We start from the raw sequence: 18,672 nt of genomic DNA on the forward strand, positions 1-18,672 counted from the left end.
AAAAAAGGAGGTGCGGCAGCAAGGGTGCAGGGGCTCGAGAACCCAGCCTACCCTTTACACAGCGCATAGTTTTCAGCGTGACTTGTTAAAAGAAAACAACACAAAGAAGGTGATGTGCTACTTTATTTTTACCCCCCCCCCGGCCCCCACCCCCGCGCAACCCCCCGATTGTTGGTGTACAGTTTTTAATAACAAATGGATTTAGTTGCTCCAATAGGGTGTGCTTAACATTGTTCATGCATGAGTTTAGTTAAGCAAAAAGAACACCCACACTTCCAACAATTGTCTTACGCTATCTGTGCGAGCACCGTACAATGAATGAATGAATTAATGGTAGTTGTAGGACACTCGTCTTATCTCTTTCTGATGCATGCGGCTCATGCGCCCTGGTATTTGCTGAAGAGGTGGGCGTGGGCGCCGTTTTGCACTTTTGTGGTTAAGATGATGGCTCTGGCTGCGCTTTCAGACGTGAGTTTTGTTGGAAGGTGGCGGGGAGCTCTGGTATGCTGTGTAAGACACAACCACGTCTGTCCTTTGATCTGTCAATGGTTGTAGAATTGTGGGGGCAGTGACTGGCGGTTGACAGGCCAATGTGATCGGCTACAAATACCCCGAGTAAGGTTCATTGGCTCCAGACATGCATGTGGTGAAATACTTGCTAAGGGCATGTTTGAAAGGTCAGTGGGTGCAGACAAGCCAAGGGAGTAACTCACTGGGTGCAGATAGGGAAAGAGGGGGCGGGGTGTACTGGCTTCAGACACATGTGGGGATGATTTCTGGGTACAGGCCTGCATGTTGGGTGTCACTGGCTGAAACCAGGCTGCAGCTTATGTGGAGTACCTGGGCTGTTATATATATTTAAAGGCCAGCGGCTGAAATCGTGCAGCACTTCCGGGATAGTGTCACACTCTCAAATTTGTGTGAAAATGCACCATTTGCCTACTCTTTTTTCAAAATTTTCTAGGGGGGAGAACCCCCCCGAACCCACCGTAGGTGGTTGAGGCTCGCTCGCTATGCTTGCTCACCACAATGAAGTACGACAATTGTTTTATGCCTCACCAGTTTCAAATGTCACCAGCCGCCACTGAAAATAATGCCCAGCAACAATCCCCTTCTTGGCTTAGTCCATGCAAGCAGTCTGAACTTCAGTTGTTGGTACCAGAAGTGGTGTAGAGTGGTTTAGTTTAGGGTGGAAGCTTTGTGCCAGTCTAGGCCGACGCTGCATATGGTCAGCTGGCCAGGGTCCCCAGAGCCCAGCAACAGATCACAGTCTCTAGTGTGCAGTCACTGTTACGAGCTACAAGTGGGCAGACCCCTCCCTTAGATTTGCATCCATAGTGCAACAGGGTGATGCCGAATCAACACACAACACCCCTCACCTGGGACACTTAGGAATTTGCTGGGATGTAAATGTGTTTGGCACACGCACCTTTCATTCATGGACTTGAATGTCGTATTTTTTAAACTGCCTTAGCTTTCATGCCACACTTGACTTGTATTCACTCCACAGACAGCGTACACAATGCATTGTTATCATTACGGCATGTGACCAAATCACTTGTGAGTGCTATGGATGTGACTGCAACCTGCACCTGCCTGGATGGACTTTGTAGGACTGGTTAAATCCTGTTCACGGTATGCTAGGAATAAGTAGATGTGATGGGGTAGAACCAGCTAGTCAAGGTTAGAGACTGGCAGAAGATGAGAGCTGTAGTTTGTGGCATTACAGGAAGAGATGACTGTAACAGGTTAGTGACATTGAGTAAGGATAGGTGTTGATGTGCAGAAGCCAATGGAGGTATGGAGCAGGGGACTCAGATGTGAACGTGACAAGGCCACAGGGAGACAAGGTTAAACTTATCATTTGTAACAAAGTATATAAGTGTAGGTCAAGGGAATACACCAGTTGTCACATTTAGAGTGCTGTATGTTGAAATGTGAGGTGTTGTCCAGTTGATGTATGTTGTGTTTGAATCTGTGGATGCATTTGTTTTTTAAATGACTATCTGAAGCACTTAAGCAGAGTAGGACACTTAAGCAGAGTAGGAGGGGTGAATTGTGATATGCGAATGACTGAGGACATATTCATTGACCAATGTGTCTAGTTGAGAAATGTGGTGATGTGTTAAGTGTGCATATCAGAGTGGGCTGTGATGGCGCACATTGTGAAATGAGTGCAGTCCAAGACATTACTGAGGGCGAGTCTGGTGATGAGAGTGGTCCATTTGACATGTTCTGTTAACGTCTGCTGAGGAGGTAATGAGTATAGTACATTCTGTACATGTATGTGAGAGGTGGTGTGTACAAAGTGATGAAGAGTGGTGCTGTGAATGGTGATATGGGTGTAGGATGCGCAGCGCCAGTGTGAGATTGTGAGATTCGGGGGGAAGAGTTCACGTACAAGGCTGGAGCTTGTGGGGCAGACATGCCTTTCCAGAGAGCTGCATCAGAGGGGCTTTTGACATGCTTGTGTATGTAGGATAGTTTAGAGAGATGAGCATGCACTTTAAGGTGGATGTGAGAGGGGTCACAGAGGCACAAATAGAGATTAGGCAGGGCAAGAGGCAATGTTGAAATGTACACATATATAGATTATGTGTATGTAAGTAGGCAAAACAGCTGCCAGATTAAATATGAGGATGTAGTATGTGTTTGCTGCAGCTTGCTGTCTGCCACTGAATGCTCATGACTGATTGTTGGAATGGTCGCTTAGAGTACACTGGCATATACAAAACCAATTGGCATCACAGGACAAGTTGCCTCCACCTAGCCTTGCCTTGTCTGAGTTGTGTGTGGGCATGAGTGGAGAGTTACCCTTTGTAGGTAGATGTTGTCACAGATTGATTATTCTTCCCCTTGGATACTGGCCTGGGATGGAGGTGGTGATTGCTCATATTTAAATGTCATTATGCAGAAACTTTGGTTGGCAGTCCATTACTTAGAGAGCTATAACCCTCCCAAGTGAAAAGTCAAGGATGTGTGTTGTTGGGCCACCTGGTGTCAGACTACTCCAGAAACGCATCCTCACACATCCCAGTAGACTGCACACACATGGATACCAATGGCATTCTAACTTAGAATGTCAGACATATGGGGACACCAAGTGAGATGGACTAATTGTGATGATATCTCTGGTTGTTCTAATGAAAAAACAGTGCACTGTCACAAAACACACGTGATACCGTAACATTACACCCGGTTCCATAAGTGTTTGCATTGTCAATATAAATTCCCTCCTCTGATCTGGTTTGGCAAGGGTAGCCCTTGTGTGGGTCCATACGAGGCCCCATTTACTGTATTGAAAAGTGCCCCAGAGCCTGATGGCAATATGACTTTGTAGCGGGTCTCCTTGATGTTTTAAAATATTAGGGTGCAGTGTTTCATTACCAAATGTGGACAAAGCAAGCTTCATTCTGCACATATCCCTCATCCTTACAAGGTGTACCCATATCCCCTGGCATGAGGATGGCTATGTCAATTGTGTTCGAGAGCCACAGGTTAGGCCCCCCGCAAACCTCCCCCCGGGCATCCTCTCCAGTGCTGGCAGTTCAGCTTACACAATGTTCTGTGTACTGGTCACTCCAACACTGTCAGTGGATCCTACGTCCTGAGACTCAAGAGTACTCCTACTACTCTGCAGTACACAATCTGCACATTCAGAATGGAATTATGTGTTAGCAGCACACACTACAGCCTGAGGATCTAGATGCTGAATTGGTGTGAATGACATTCTCAGAAGATGACCCTAGACACATACAGATTGGGTGTCGTGTGAAGCCCTCCCAGTCCACACATGGTGACAGTTTCCGACATTGTTGTTGGCCCATGCATTTTTCTAATTTCTAATGGATTTTGTCTCCAAATATTTCACTGACGACTGGGACACAACAACTTCAAGGTTGTTGGTGTGGGAATCACTGACATCATTACTGTGTGGCTGGGGCATGGGACTTGTACGTTGTCTGAGCCAATATCCTCAGGGCTTTTCTCTAGAGAGAGACATCACTTTGTCATCAATAGACTGTGGTTCAGTTGCAGGCTGTGATGTTAGCCATGCTGACAGTTGCTCAAACACACCACACCCATCTGATTGAGAAACTGGGTTACTTTTATTTTGCAACATGACAAGCTGTGATGAACACAGAGTGGGATAAGTCAGAGCAACTTGTGTCCTGCCTCTTCTGTTGCTTCACAACAACCCAGCAGATGTTGCTGATTATAGATCACCTGCCACAGATGCACACTAGTCAGGCAACCATCCATGAATCCTTCAAAGTGTACTCTGAGCGCATGGTAGGCGTTTCCTGATCCTTAACTGGATTGAATCTACCTGAACTTGATCTGGCAGCACGTGCAGTCATCAACACCCCAAACTCAGAGTGACCTTCTGATACATACATATATGTGGCTATGGGCATTCCTGTTCTAACGTGTGTTTCTCCCAGTATTTAGTGGTCTGACTGTACCTACATGATGATTACATTCCCTCATTTGACAGACACAACATGCTATGGAACCATGGTTAGATTGGGGTCACAATGATGCTAGGGCACTCTGAAAGTAATTGGCACACATTCCGTATCATCCCTTTCATTGTAGCCTCTGTGCTTTGACCTGGCAAGGGTGGTTTCAAAAAGCACACTGCTGCTGATCAAGGGGTTGGGAGGGGAGGGGGGTAGTTTAGAATGGCCAAATGAAACTTGCTCCCATGTAAGGCCCCTACTTACAATGCATCCCCCCTACACCTGCCATGACCTGAAAGTGATGGGCGGGTGGGGGAGATAACACTGCTCTGGCAAGGCACGTAAGGCAGGGTGCCAAGATGAGTATTCCCCAAAGGCTGTCCCCCAGCTTAAATTTACAGCACAGCTGGGGAGTGGACAACATACTGTCACCACATTGCATTCGTGGGGACTGGTGAAGTAAGTCAGTCTCTTGGTGTGGTTTACAAAGGCCCCAAAACCATGGGCCACAGGTGACCCTGGTGTACCGGCCCATCAACCAATGGCCAATTGCTCGCATTGCCAATCCAAGGCTATACAGAGCACTTTCTGATAGAACGCAATGACCATAGGACTCTATGGGCTTCAGACCCTGCCGTCGTGTGTGTCAGCCCAGGCTCAGACAGCTTCCTAACACACACAGACAGTTCTGGAGCAGCTGTGGGCAGCTGGTCTGTTGTCTTTGCCCATCAGCACATGAGTATTTCACAGGTTTTTAAGGGACCTTTTACTAGATGATAAGGCTTTGTTGGTTTTTCAACAGTCCCTAGAGCACCAGCAACTCCACTCTGCCCATTCCTTAAAGTTTCCAATTACTTTTGCAGCCACAGTGTGAGAATGCATTTCCTGCCAATTAACCTTAGGCTATTTTTTTTTTACAGTTTGCTGCAGCTTGTGCTCCACCCAGAGGAATTAAGGCACTTTGCATGAGCACCAGTTACATTATTCAAGGACACAATCCTGGGAGTATTAGCCCCCCCCCCACAATTTGGCTCTACATTGCTGGGAATGTTAGCCCCCCCATACCCCAAATTCAGGTCCACATTGCTGGGAGTGTTAGCCCCCACACCCCCAAATAAGCTCTACATAGCAGGGAGTATTAGCCCCCCACACCCCAAATTGGCTCTACATTGCTGGGAGTGTTAGCCTCCCACACCCCAAATCTGGGTCCACATTGCTGAGTGTTAGCCCCCCACACCCCCAAATAGGCTCTACATTCCTGGGAGTGTTTTCCCCCTGGGAGTGTTTTCCCCCACCCCAAATTTAGCTGATCATTGCTGAGAATGTTAGCCCCCCACACTCCAAATTTTGTTCCACATTGCTGGGAGTGTTGGCCCCCCACCCCCAATTCTGGCTCAACATTGCTGGGAGTAATAGCCGCAGGCCCCCTTTGGGGCTAAATTTCTGGAAGTATTAGCCCCCCCAACAATTGCCTCTACATTGCTGGCAGTATTCCCCCCACCCCAAATGTAACTGTAGTTACACCCCTGCTTTCTCTTGTATTGTCTTTCGCGAAGTAGTTACGTTGTTTTGTAGGGGGAGGTGTCTAACTTACCGTCTGTGATGACTGCGTTCGGTGGGGTTGTAGTATTCATCGTGGATGTAGATTAGGGGGATGACATGCGCAATGGGGTGCATCCGATTCTCCTAGAGGGACTCACACTTCTGGTCATTTAGGGTACGGCCCTTGCCTGCATACGGTCCTTCCTGGAGAACCGAACACAACAAGTTTCCCTACGTCCCTTTGTCTCTTCCCAGGAGCCCCTTGTTTGTGGAGTCCCCCAGGGTTCAGCATTGAGACCTTTCCTATTCAATGTCTATCTCGCCCCGCTTGCAGCTCTGATTGAATTCCTGGGTGTGAAGGTGATCTCCTACGCTGACGATACCCAGCTTCTGTTTTCTTTTAAAGAACATTCAGATGCTGCTTTTATTAATTTCAGAAACTGCCTAAGTCACATCTCGACCTGGATGACCCAAAACTGTCTAAAACTAAACTCGGTGCTATTCTTCAATCAAAAAGCCACTCCATCCTCTAGGCTCTGGTGGCTGCAGGAATTGAACCCCATCCTGAGCCTGTACACTCAGTGAGAAACTTGAGTTTCAGATTTGCTAATGCCCTTTCTTGCAAGTCCCAGATTCGGCAAGTCTCTTCCTATTGCTTCAAGAACCTACGTATTCTGCTGAAATTTCTCCACTTCCTCCTGATGTACTGCAGGAGGACGGTGGTTCATGCCTTTATTACATCCCATCTGGACTATGCCAACAGTCTTTACTTGGGTCTCCCTGCATATCTGATCTGCAGACTGCACATGATACAGAATGCAGTGGCCAGACTGATTTGGAAGGTGCCTTACCGACACTCCATCACACCCTATCTAAGAAGCCTCCACTGGCTACCCGTCATAAGGAGAATAGAATTCAAGGCACTCACCCTGATCTACAGAGCAACCAGGACCCGATGCCGGCCTACTTGAGAGCTAGACTCCAACACCACCAGCATGACCGGGTCCTGCGATCTAACCACCTGCAACTCCTCACCACCCCCTGCTTTCGCAGGGTAGGCAGCAGAGCGTATGCAGTTAGGACCACTAAATTGTGGACCACAATGCCACTCTGTAATGAAGCGAGGGAGTCAAAATGTATAAAAATATGGGTTTTTATTTAGTGCCATAAAATGACCCACTGGTGCATGAAGAAAAGACATCCAGCTACAGCAGACTCCAACTGCTTCTGCCCAATTTAAACAATCACCATTACATAAGTGAATTCCTAATGACATAATAAGGTTCTGAATTACTTCATAGCTGTCACGCAAATGAGAGCTGTTCATGAATAACAATACATAAGATAAAACAAAGTGAACAAATTACCACACGCTCCCTCTCCGTGTGACCGAACCTGAACCTGCCTTTAGACGAGCTCTAAAAACCTGGCTATTCAACCGTCACTAAGCCTACTTGTGCCCTGTGTCTCTCGACTGCCTTAGCGCCAGGACACCTCCGCTGGAGGTAGCTGCGCACGCTGCAAACTCCAAATATATAATATAGAGCTGCACAGTCTCGGTCACAGGAATCGAGTTGTGATGTGATTGGGAGCAGAAATACTCCCCTTCCGACTGCTCTGACGTGTTGGTTGGTCTAATCGATTTGGTGCATAGGAAGTACGCATCGTACAGGGGCATTTAGATTCGGACTCAGAAGTGCCTCTGAACGACTCCATTCTGCGTTTCCGGAGGCTTTTCAATAGGAAGATCCAGTCGGATTCTGGGAAACCTAGTCAGTCGATAAGTAATGGGTTTGTGGGCATCGTAATGCGTCGTTCGGGTAAGCAGAATCCGAACACGAGCCGGTCGGAAGGTCCGACTCTGAAAGGCTTCGCGAATGCCCTTCCAGACGACATCGTAAGCAACCCCTCAGTGCGATTGACATGTTAAAGGGTAAAAGAAACATATTTATTTGTGTGTTTTTCTCGTGGTTCGGTTGTTTAGAACCATGTTGGAAACGGGTAGCGTGGTGCAGAGCGGGCGGGCGGGCCAAACTCCGGAGGAAATGTGCAAAGCATCCACGCAGTACACACAGGCGACACACAAGGCACACTACAAAAAGAGACACCACACCAGTTTAGGTAAATATAACTTTTGTATTGTCCAAAACCACAAGGTGTCAATAGGCAATCTCTGTACTGCACCAACTGGCGCTCGGTTAACATTTACAGGGGGGGAATTATGTACAGGGCAGGGCCAATCGGGCCCCTGCCGGAATCATTGCGATTTAGAAGATAGTAAAAGTAAGTCCATTAGCTGCAACCTGCAATAAAGTCAACTCAGAGCATAACCTTAGGCGTTAGACCGGACCACCTGTAATAAAACACATCATGACCTGACCATATCCCTTAACAACCTGGAGGTCCCCTGAGGCAGGAATCAAAATAGGCAGTTCATTCACCTTAAAACCTGGCATCTAGACATAGCGCTGCATACAACACATGACTAGCACTTTAAATCATAGCCATTGACATAGCGCTTAAGAGCATGACATTTGAATATAGCGCCGCACATATCACAGCGAAAGCGCTTCAAAACATAGCCATTGACATAGCGCTTAAGAGCATGACATTTGAATATAGCGCTGCACATATCACGGCGAAAGCGCTTCAAAACATAGCCATTGACATAGCGCTTAAGAGCATGACATTTGAATATAGCGCTGCACATATCACGGCGAAAGCGCTTCAAAACATAGCCATTGACATAGCGCTTAAGAGCATGACATTTGAATATAGCGCTGCACATATCACGGCGAAAGCGCTTCAAAACATAGCCATTGACATAGCGCTTAAGAGCATGACATTTGAATATAGCGCTGCCCAACTAGCATTGACCATAGCGCTTTAAATATGGCATTATAGCATAGTGCTACACCTGGCAGATCAATGGCGCTTCAGATAGGGCCCTCACTGGGAGCATTCAGCATAGCAAGCTCTTGGGGCAGTAGACTTGGCAAGCTCTGGGAGCATCAACCATGGCCAGCCACTGCAGCGCTAGGCATTGCATTTAGTCCGGGCAGGTCCGTGGGCCCTCCGAGGTATCCACCCCCTCCAGCATCCCTCTAGGCCGTTGCAGCTGCCCACTGTCCTGTGGGGCAGCTGTGCAGGCTCCTGGCACCAGGGGCGGGCACCGGCAATGTAACCCGTTGCCCCCCCTCCTCCACTACCAGTCCCACACGACGCCGGGGGCGGGCACCGACAATGTGCCCCGACACACCCTCCAAGTGCGCCCCCACAAGGTCCCAAAAATGTGAAGGGTCCCCGGGGCGGGCACCGATAATGTGCCCCGTTGCCCCCTCCACGCCACTGGTTCCCCCAATGCCCCACTCACCGGGCTCTCGGCTGCAGGCGTCTCGGCGGCCTCCCAGCAGCAGGCTGTCACTCTCTCCGGCTGCAGGCACAGCCACTTCAAAGATAGCGCTCACCAAATCCAGCGCTCTCCTTCCAGGGGCAGCTTGGAAATAGCGCTCTCCTTTGTAAATAGCGCTCTCCTTCCAGGGGCAGCTTGTAAATAGCGCTCTCCTTTGTAAATAGCGCTCTCCTTCCAGGGGCAGCTTGGAAATAGCGCTCTCCTTCCAGGGGCAGCTTGGAAATAGCGCTCTCCTTTGTAAATAGCGCTCTCCTTCCAGGGGCAGCTTGGAAATAGCGCTCTCCTTTGTAAATAGCGCTCTCCTTCCAGGGGCAGCTTGGAAATAGCGCTCTCCTTCCAGGGGCAGCTTGGAAATAGCGCTCTCCTTTGTAAATAGCGCTCTCCTTCCAGGGGCAGCTTGGAAATAGCGCTCTCCTTTGTAAATAGCGCTCTCCTTCCAGGGGCAGCTTGGAAATAGCGCTCTCCTTTGTAAATAGCGCTCTCCTTCCAGGGGCAGCTTGGAAATAGCGCTCTCCTTTGTAAATAACGCTCTTTGGTTCCTGCCCCTTGTTTGGGGGTTTCTTGAGGGGGGGAAATTGCGTTGGTGGTTGAAGGCGGACTAAGTAGTCTCTGCCTGTCGTCCCTGGGTTTTCCTCTCGCCGGGCCAGATCAGTGGGTAGTTCAGGATCCCTCACTCACTTGAAAGGCAGCACCTAAGCCCTGTCACTTTCAGAGGCATAGGTCCCTGACTGATCCTACCGCCTAAAACTCCTGCGAGGGCTTCTCCAGGTTTGCGTTGCCCCAACTATATCTTTCCCTCGCCCTGTGGACAGTAGGGGGGGTAGGTAGGCTCAGGGCCCAGCAAACAGGCCTATGTGGCGGTAACCCCTGGCAGCAGGTCCCCTCTCTCCCTGGTCCACCCTCTGACTGCCTGCATGGCAACCCAGCTCCTCCCTTTAGACGCCCCTCACCCCACCTTCCAGACAGTGCCAGAAGCTTCTAGAAGCGTCTGGGGAAACTGGCTCTAATTGGCCTAGGGGGAGGGGTAGAGCACCCTGGGTGCCAGGCTTCCCTCCAAAAGCTGGGGCTGCTGGGAAATAACGCCTAGACTGTCAACCTAGCTCAGTCAAACGGCGCAACCACACAGCTTTGGCATCCATTTTAAGTTATATTTTTAAAATGGGGAAACTCAGTCTGCACACATTCAATCAGCATTCATATATCATTTAGTTTCCCCGAAAAGCGAAAAATTTCGGGAAAAAAGGCCAAGTCCAACAAACCATCACCTTTAAGATAACAGTTTGTACGTTTTTCTGTTCCACTTTTCTGTTTTCTGTACATTTAAAAATGCTATACGTACTCCTGTTGAATACTGTATGTAAAAATACCTTTGTATTTGCAGAGTAACTGCAAGTGGGTAGCATACTAATTAAAGATGCATGTCCAGGTTTTGCAGCAGCAGGCGCATCCTTCTTCTGTTGATTATGGTCTGGGAGCATGTGCACCCAGAATATTGACCCCAAAATATCTATCAGACACAACATCAAGGACACAATTTCGAAAACAATATAGATACGTATAGATTTTCTATACCTGACTCCACATATGTGTGCCTATGTAGTAGACTTTCTTCAAGGTATGTAGATGTGCCGCCGACTGTGGCCCCCGCAGGGGGCCACTACAGCGGTCGGCGCCCTAGTGCCGTCGGGGCACCGGTCACCCCTCAAGGGGAGGGGGTGGGGACGCCGACCGGTGTCCCCCTCTCCTCGTGCTGGCCGGATGTGACGCCCAAGCGCGTCACTTCCTGGCCCCTGTGGGGAAGGGGAGGCTATTTAGCCTTCCCCCACCCTCCTGGCGACCTCTTTGTTGCCCACCACGCCGCATCCCTCCCTACCGCTTACCCGGCGTAGGGGTCGGGTGGGGGGGGTTTCAGAGCGTTGTAATGTTTCTTTTTCGTTGCAGGCGGAGTTACAGGGCGATCTGGAAGCAGGCCGGTACAAAGGGTACCTCTGCGCGGCACCATAGGGGGTGCCTGAGCCAAAACCGAGGAGCCTCAGGGGAGGGTCCCGGAAGCCGTGTCGGCGCCCCACTAGTCCTGCGGGCGGTTGTGGGCCTGAACAACCGGGGGGTTTGCTATGCGACGCTCCGCCCCGAGAGGCGGGCGTGAGTAGAAGTTACCAACGGGACGTGATCTTAGAAAAGAATCACCTGGATGGCAGCAAAGGCGGGGTTCGCTCCCGCGCTGCCCGCCTCATCAGGCGGGCAGGCGGCCCAGTTGGTTGCCTGCCCTTGGATCGCCCGTAAGATAACCCACCCATTACATATTGTAATATGTAATAAACCTGCAGCAAATTTTACCCAACTCAACAGTCTATGTGTGTGTTATGTTGGTATGCATTTTGGGGGAGGGGGGACAGAGGGGTGCCCCTGGCGGTACTATGGAGTTAAGAATGGTATATCTATGCTTCACTGTATGCACTTACTTGTTATTTTGTCCCTCGGTATGCTTTTTGGTATTTGGTATTTGGTATGATATTTCTGTCCTCGGTATGCTTGTATCACAATATTCTGGGGGTCATTATTCAGAAATATAACTGTGTGGGAGTGGAGGGGGTTTGGATACTTATAGTGTGCACCTCCATTGCTCCTATGGGGCATTGTCTGCCCGGAATCCAACTGGCGGACTACGTTCCCTAACTATGCAGATGCAGGACAGGCATTTTCCAATCAGCCAATTCTCAACCAAACAGGCATTGATGGCAGAGTGAAAGTGTGGCAAAGACAACAGTTCGATGAAGGAGGTTCATCGTCAATGCTTTACATTCTCATTATACGCCCGGTAAACAGGGGGAGGGGGCGGTGCGCCCCGGGCCGCACGAGTTTTAGGGGATTTTACTTGCGGCCGCGCGGGGCGGCAAACGCTGGATTTGTTAGCCAGCACCCTCCGCCCCCCTCCTCCTTTCGGCCGCCATGGGTGGTAGAAGGCCTAGCAACGCCACTGCCAGTAAATCATGGTGGAGGATAGAAAGAAACCCTGCCTGTCTGTGGCAGTTCCTGTACATCTGCCAAACTCTAAATAAGTACCTATTGGTCTAGTTCACTACACCATTTTCAGGTTAGCCCTGCTATTGGGAAAAACACACATCAAGAAATATCCTTTAAGTGCTCTTTCGACTCTCTGGTTACTTCCAGTCTATGTCCCTTTACCATTCATAAAGTTTGGGAGGTTGCACCTTCTCTGTATTGGCACCCGCACCCTGAAATCCCCTCCCCCTTTCAGAAAAAAACTATCCTACGGTTTCCAACAGTGGTGTAAAGACCTAGCTCCTCCCCAATACCAGTTGGGTTTCAGAACTGATGCCAGGCTGAGTCTAATAACAACCCACCCCCCTTCACAGAATGTGGTTCTGGTTTCACGCAGTCAAATACTAAAAACAAAACAAAATAGTGGAAGAAAGGGGGAAATGATACTGAAAGTGGAAAAAAACAGCCGGCATTTCTCAATCTTCTTACAAAAGCTTCTCTGAGAGTTTAGGTATTTAGAAATGTGGATAGCACAGGCTCGCGTTATCAAGCGGTTAAGTGACCACTACAATATAAATTATTCACAGCTTTATATTAGCCCATTTGACAGATATAGGTATGTTGGTGCCTATGTGTCTTTCTATGTCTCCCCGAAACTGATGCCATGGAAGGCGGGAAGAGGAACAGAAATAATGTTTCAGGCAATATGGTGAACTGTGTATGCTCTTCCGTTTCCCAGAATGAAGTTTTTGATATTTGAAAATGGTGCATGAAAATATTGCTGTAAGCTATGTTTTAAATGTCATTTCGCACACTTGAAGCACGTCATAGACACAAATGGAAGTGCACCTTTTCATTGTCTGCAGCAGTAAAAGAAAATGGGTGGTCTAAAGAACCTTGGGATTAAATTATTATTTAAACTGGTGTACATGAAGCTTTGTGTTTGTTTCTTCGCATAATAACACGTAGGCAACTCTGGCAGAATAGCTTGTCACTTGTCAATGAAATATGCCATAATCTGCTGACAAATTCGAATCCTGCAGAGAACAATTAGCATATCATCCCTCCAAGGTCGATCAATTGAGTTCCAATACATTTGATAGCTTAGAAGCTGCATAAGTGCATTATGAAGTGCTATATTAAGATCGAGGGAGATGGGGCTTAATGGCCAGCTTTGCTGACTTTAGAATTGGCGCACCAGGTACAAAATCACTGGCGGGCTATTCATAAAGGCAAGTTACACTTGTGAGCAATTTACATTTGTAATTTACACTTTTAGTGTTCAAATATTTTATTGTGTTTGGATAAAAAGAAATACAGTTACAAAGCAACAGCAATACATAAAAATCAGAAAATGATGTATGCAAGTAAAGAATAAAAAAGTTAAAAAGGATTACATGACTAGCAATATCTGGACTGGGATGAAGAGATAGAACCTTATTATTTTAAAATGATCAAATAAATATCATGACAAATAACAGGTATTTCAAATTCAGCAAATATTAAGTACAATCCCAAGGAAGACAGGACAGATGGAATATCCTCACATGTCACTGTAAAGTCATGTATGATAGAATGTGTATCACTTGGTAAATAAAATACATCAGCAAGGGGAAAGAAGTGAAAAAGCAAAAGTGAAAGAGAGGGAGAGGAGAGAAGGGAAAGGATATTAGGAGTGTGAGATGGCCTAAGCGTCGTCAGATAGCAAGAAGTGAGACAATAACCAAATCTGGAGAAAGGGTTATCTTAGAAAGTTTTACTTTTAGCTTTAAAAAAATATAGAAATCCATGTTACTGAGAATATATTTTTTGGCTAGGAAAGAAAAGGGGAGAGGATCATTATTAGTATCATAGAGGTCTTTCACTAGTCTAATACCCTGAGCTGCCCATAGATAAGCAGTGTTAAGTTCAATGCCAGAAACAAGTTTAGGATTAAGCCGTAAAGATCTGCATCTTGATTTATGAACAGGTTTTGAAAGTTTCCGATCAAGGTATTTCAGGGCACTAACTGTATCTAACATAATACGTTGAGAGTGTGCTATGCTAAATTTTGAAGCTGTGAGCATAGAAAGAGTGCTAAAGGGAGCACACAATTCTCATTCTATTTAAACCCATGGAGGTAAATATTGCGAATCTGGTAAAAAACAAATTGCTCCTTGGGCCACCAAAAAGGATATCTGGTATGGATTCCAGTCCGGGAGGTTACAACCTCCCAATATAGAGGGTTTCCTAAAATATTTATAAGAAATTCTAGCTCTCTTATTGTTCCATAAAAATCTTGACATGAGTACATCAATCTCATGAAAGAAAGATGATGAAAGTTTTAAAGGAAACATAGAAGATAGAAAATTAATAATTGGGTTTATCATCATTTTAAGAGATTGTATCCTACCCCACCTAGAGATATATTTAGGAGACCAGGATGACAGGAGATCTTTAACTTTATTTATTATGTAGGATTCATTATAAACAACAGTATGTGTAAGATCTTTGCAGAACCAGATCCCCAGATATTTAATGTGCGTGGATTGCCATTTAAAACCTGAATCTCCTAAGTGAGAGGAAAGACACAAAAGCTTCAATGGGAACACTTCTGTCTTCTCTTTGTTAAGAGTATAGCCAGAGACTTCCGAGAAATTACAAATAATTGCTAGAAATAGAAGAGACCGCTGATTCAATATCTTCTGAAAATATAAGAACATCGTCAGCGTAAGTGTTTTAAGTATGTGTGATCCGAGGAGGAGCCAAGATGGCGGACGGACAGGACGTCTGAGCTCCCGGCTCCGCAGCCCGTCTGCTGTTTACATGACATCCTGATCTTTAATCCTGCCTACAGCGCGCGCAAATGTAACCACGAATGCGCTGACACTTTCCGCATTCCTCCGATGTCCCCGCCGGCTTTTTTGGTCGAGGATTCATAGAGTTTGCCGACTTTGGACTTTGCCCACGCACTCTGGCCCGACCACCGCCACCGGACACCGCTTATCACGTACGGTGAGACGACCTGGGGCCGGACCGGCGCCTGGGGAAATGTGACCGGCTGTGGAGTGGGCGGCTTGGCGGAGCCTTCTTTGCGACGGAGAGAATTCCTGTATGATTGGGTCCGGGCTGGCGAACCTTCCTTTGTCATGCTACCAGCGGTCAGAGCGGTATCCGTTTTAGAGCGCCCACCACCCGCATTGCTATACAGCCGAGGGCTCTCACATCGTGTGAGCCCCGTATAGCGAGCAGTATCTCTTCTTGCCTTAAATGCTATTCCTCCGTCCAATGGAGTCACCCTCACCCCTCCGATGTGGGCTGACTGCAAAAATGGTGGCGGTGCCGGTCTACCTCGCCGGAAAGACGGAAGCCTCCATATCCCTGACGCAAGCTGCCCTGCCTACTGTCGAGCTGGAGGGTGTCCCGGTGGCGCCTTTGCACACTGCCGACATGCTGAAGCGGGGAGCAGACCTGACCTATGGTGATATCCTTCTAGCCCTGGAAGACTTGAGGGCGACACTGTGGCAAAACACTCGAGAACTGGAGCGGAAGATCGATGTCGCTATGCCATCCAGGGAACTACTGCGGTTGTCTGACCCCCCAATGCCTCTCATTCCCTTCGAGGCGGATACAATGTGGCGACAGGGGGATACTGTGGAACGTCCTCTCCCTGGCTACAGTGTCGAGTGTTCTTTTAATGACAAAGTTGCAGATACAAAGCTCCCTTCCACTCTACAAGCTGAGACTCTGCCTCTGCAAGTGTTGCCACGGCTTCCTCAACATCGCCGGAGTGTGTGCCGTTCTGTGGGGAAAACTGTGTTGGTCACTATCGATGTGGTGATGGTCTATGATTGGGAACTCTCGCTTCCTCTTCCTCTGCGTCTTCTATGCCGGGAGCGGCCATCTTGCTCCTTTGTTCTGCCTGAGGTACACTCCCAGCGGTGGCCATGCTTGGTGGGGTTTCAGCGTTCTGGCCAGGGCTGATGTTGCCTCCCTTGATGATCCTGCCTGACCGCCTGGCATGACCCGGACTAGAATATTTGTCTATGTATCTGATGTGCCGCATGCGTGTAATTTGCTATTGTTGATTGCGGGGGTGGATCTGTGGGGCCACTTAGGATCGGGCCAGGGCTGGGCGATTTCCTTTAGTTTGCTGTACGTATTGGCGGGCGGGGACTAGGATGGGACTGCTAATTATCTGATTTATTCGCACATTTGGAATGGAGTCTCCCCACCTGCTGCTTTGCTTGCTACTTCAGTTGTGCTGATGATATTCAGGGTGGGGGATGCTTATGGGGCTGGTGGTGACCGGGAGTATGTAAAATTTCCTCCTCCTGCCTTCTCTGGGAGTCGGAGACTGGGATGTTCTTTCCCACTCTCCAGACTCTCTTTCCCACTTGGGGTTCTTTTGGGGCGACAGGCATGCCTATTGGGGGGGGGGGTGGGCCGTGGCCTTCCGCTGGTATGCAGGGTGGGGGGATGGGATGTGCTCTATGTCTTTTCTTTGTCTCTATGGCCCTCTTTATCATTCTTTCTCTCTTCTTCTTCGGTTTCTTTCTCTTCTATGTTTCTTTGTTTCTTCGGGGTCGGGGTTCAGTGTTAGTAGGGAGTTTATTGTGTTCTATCATTCTGTGGTATAGCGTTTGCTCTTAGTTCCTGGATGGTGGCCACCTGTTTCCTTACAAATGCCTTCCTATATAACGCCTCCTTCTGGGTGCTCCGTGAACGGTGATGTCTCTCCTGGTCAGTGATCAGCTTCGACTCTTCTCGTAGTTCACTACATTGTACTCGACAAAATCATAAAATTAAACCTTTTCTTATCCTGACATTATTGTTCTATGTTCTACACGGTATTTTTCACTCAGAGATTGCTTTAACGGCGCTCTGCCCAATTGGTTTTTTTTTTTTGGTTTTTTTTTCTTTTTCTTTTATCCTTTTCTGATATGTCATAGCGGCCGGCCCCGAGGGGTTGTAGGCAGACGCTGTGTATTGTGCATTTACCAAAATAAAGGTTTTAAAAAAAAAAAAAAAAAAAAAAAAAAAGTATGTGTGATCCAAATTGGAACCCCTTAATCTCCGGGTTTAGATTAAGCAAGCGGAGAAGTGGATCAATGGATAAAAGAAAGAGAAGGGGTAAAAGTGAGCACCCTGGCCTCGTTCCTTGGTGGAGATTAAAAATGGAGGACATTATGCCAATAATTCTAATATTGGCCTTAGGTTGCGCATTAAGAACCATGGCCATATTAATAAAAGAGTTGCCAAGATTGTGAGACTCTAAATCTGAATGTAAAAAAGGCCAAGATACCTTATCAAATGCCTTTTCGGCATCAAGGGCAATCGCTCCAGATGGTAATGAAGAGAGTTTTGCCTTTTCTGAAATGTGATAGAATGTACAAATGTTGTCCCTAGCAAGTCTACATTTATCAAAACCTGTTTGGGAGCCATGGATGAGATTAGGAATGTGACATTCTAGTCGATTTGCTAAAATCTTGGCAAAAATGTTTGCTTCCATATTTATTAGGGAAATGGGACAGATGATTTTTGAGTCAGAATGATCCTTACCTTCTTTTGGTATAACTACTACAGTAGCCTCAGCAGCCATACCTGAAACTTTGACAGAAAAAAACATAATCAAAAATCTGTTTTAAGATATTTAATGATTGAAGAGGTGAATGTTTTATAAAAGGCAATGGGATACCAGACCGGTCCAGGAGCATTCCCCTGACGAGTAGCTTCAATAGCCTGAATAATCTCGTCAATTTCAATTGGCTTACCCAATTTGACTTTATTATTGTCCGAATTTGTAGTAGTAGGGAGAGAGTTAAGGAATTGTTGACAGTTAAGCTTTGTGCACTGACTTGGAGATGTATATAATTTTTCATAAAACTCCCTAAAGACTTCAAGGATTTCTTGGGTAGGAAACTTTTTCGAATCGTTTTTATCAATAATATGAGTAATTTGAGAGGTATTGCTATTCTGATGTTTCAGGGTTGTAGCTAACAATTTGTCAGCTCTATTATGTAGCAATAATTGACAAGACTTCTGAGCGTGCACTCCAAGATAAGCTCTTTTGGTAACTATGGAATTAAAGGAGTATTTTAAATGTTTAATGTCCTGCAAGCGATATTTGCCACTAGTATGTCTATATAATTCCTCTATTTGTATAATGTCATCTCCCAAAGATTGAAGAGATGTTCTAAAATTGCTATTTCTTTTGGCCACTTTTTTAATAATGTAACCTTTTATAGTACACTTAGACGCACCCCATAGTAT

Source organism: Triturus cristatus, chromosome 6 (assembly GCF_964204655.1).
Source record: "Triturus cristatus chromosome 6, aTriCri1.1, whole genome shotgun sequence".
Lineage (NCBI taxonomy): Eukaryota > Metazoa > Chordata > Amphibia > Caudata > Salamandridae > Triturus > Triturus cristatus.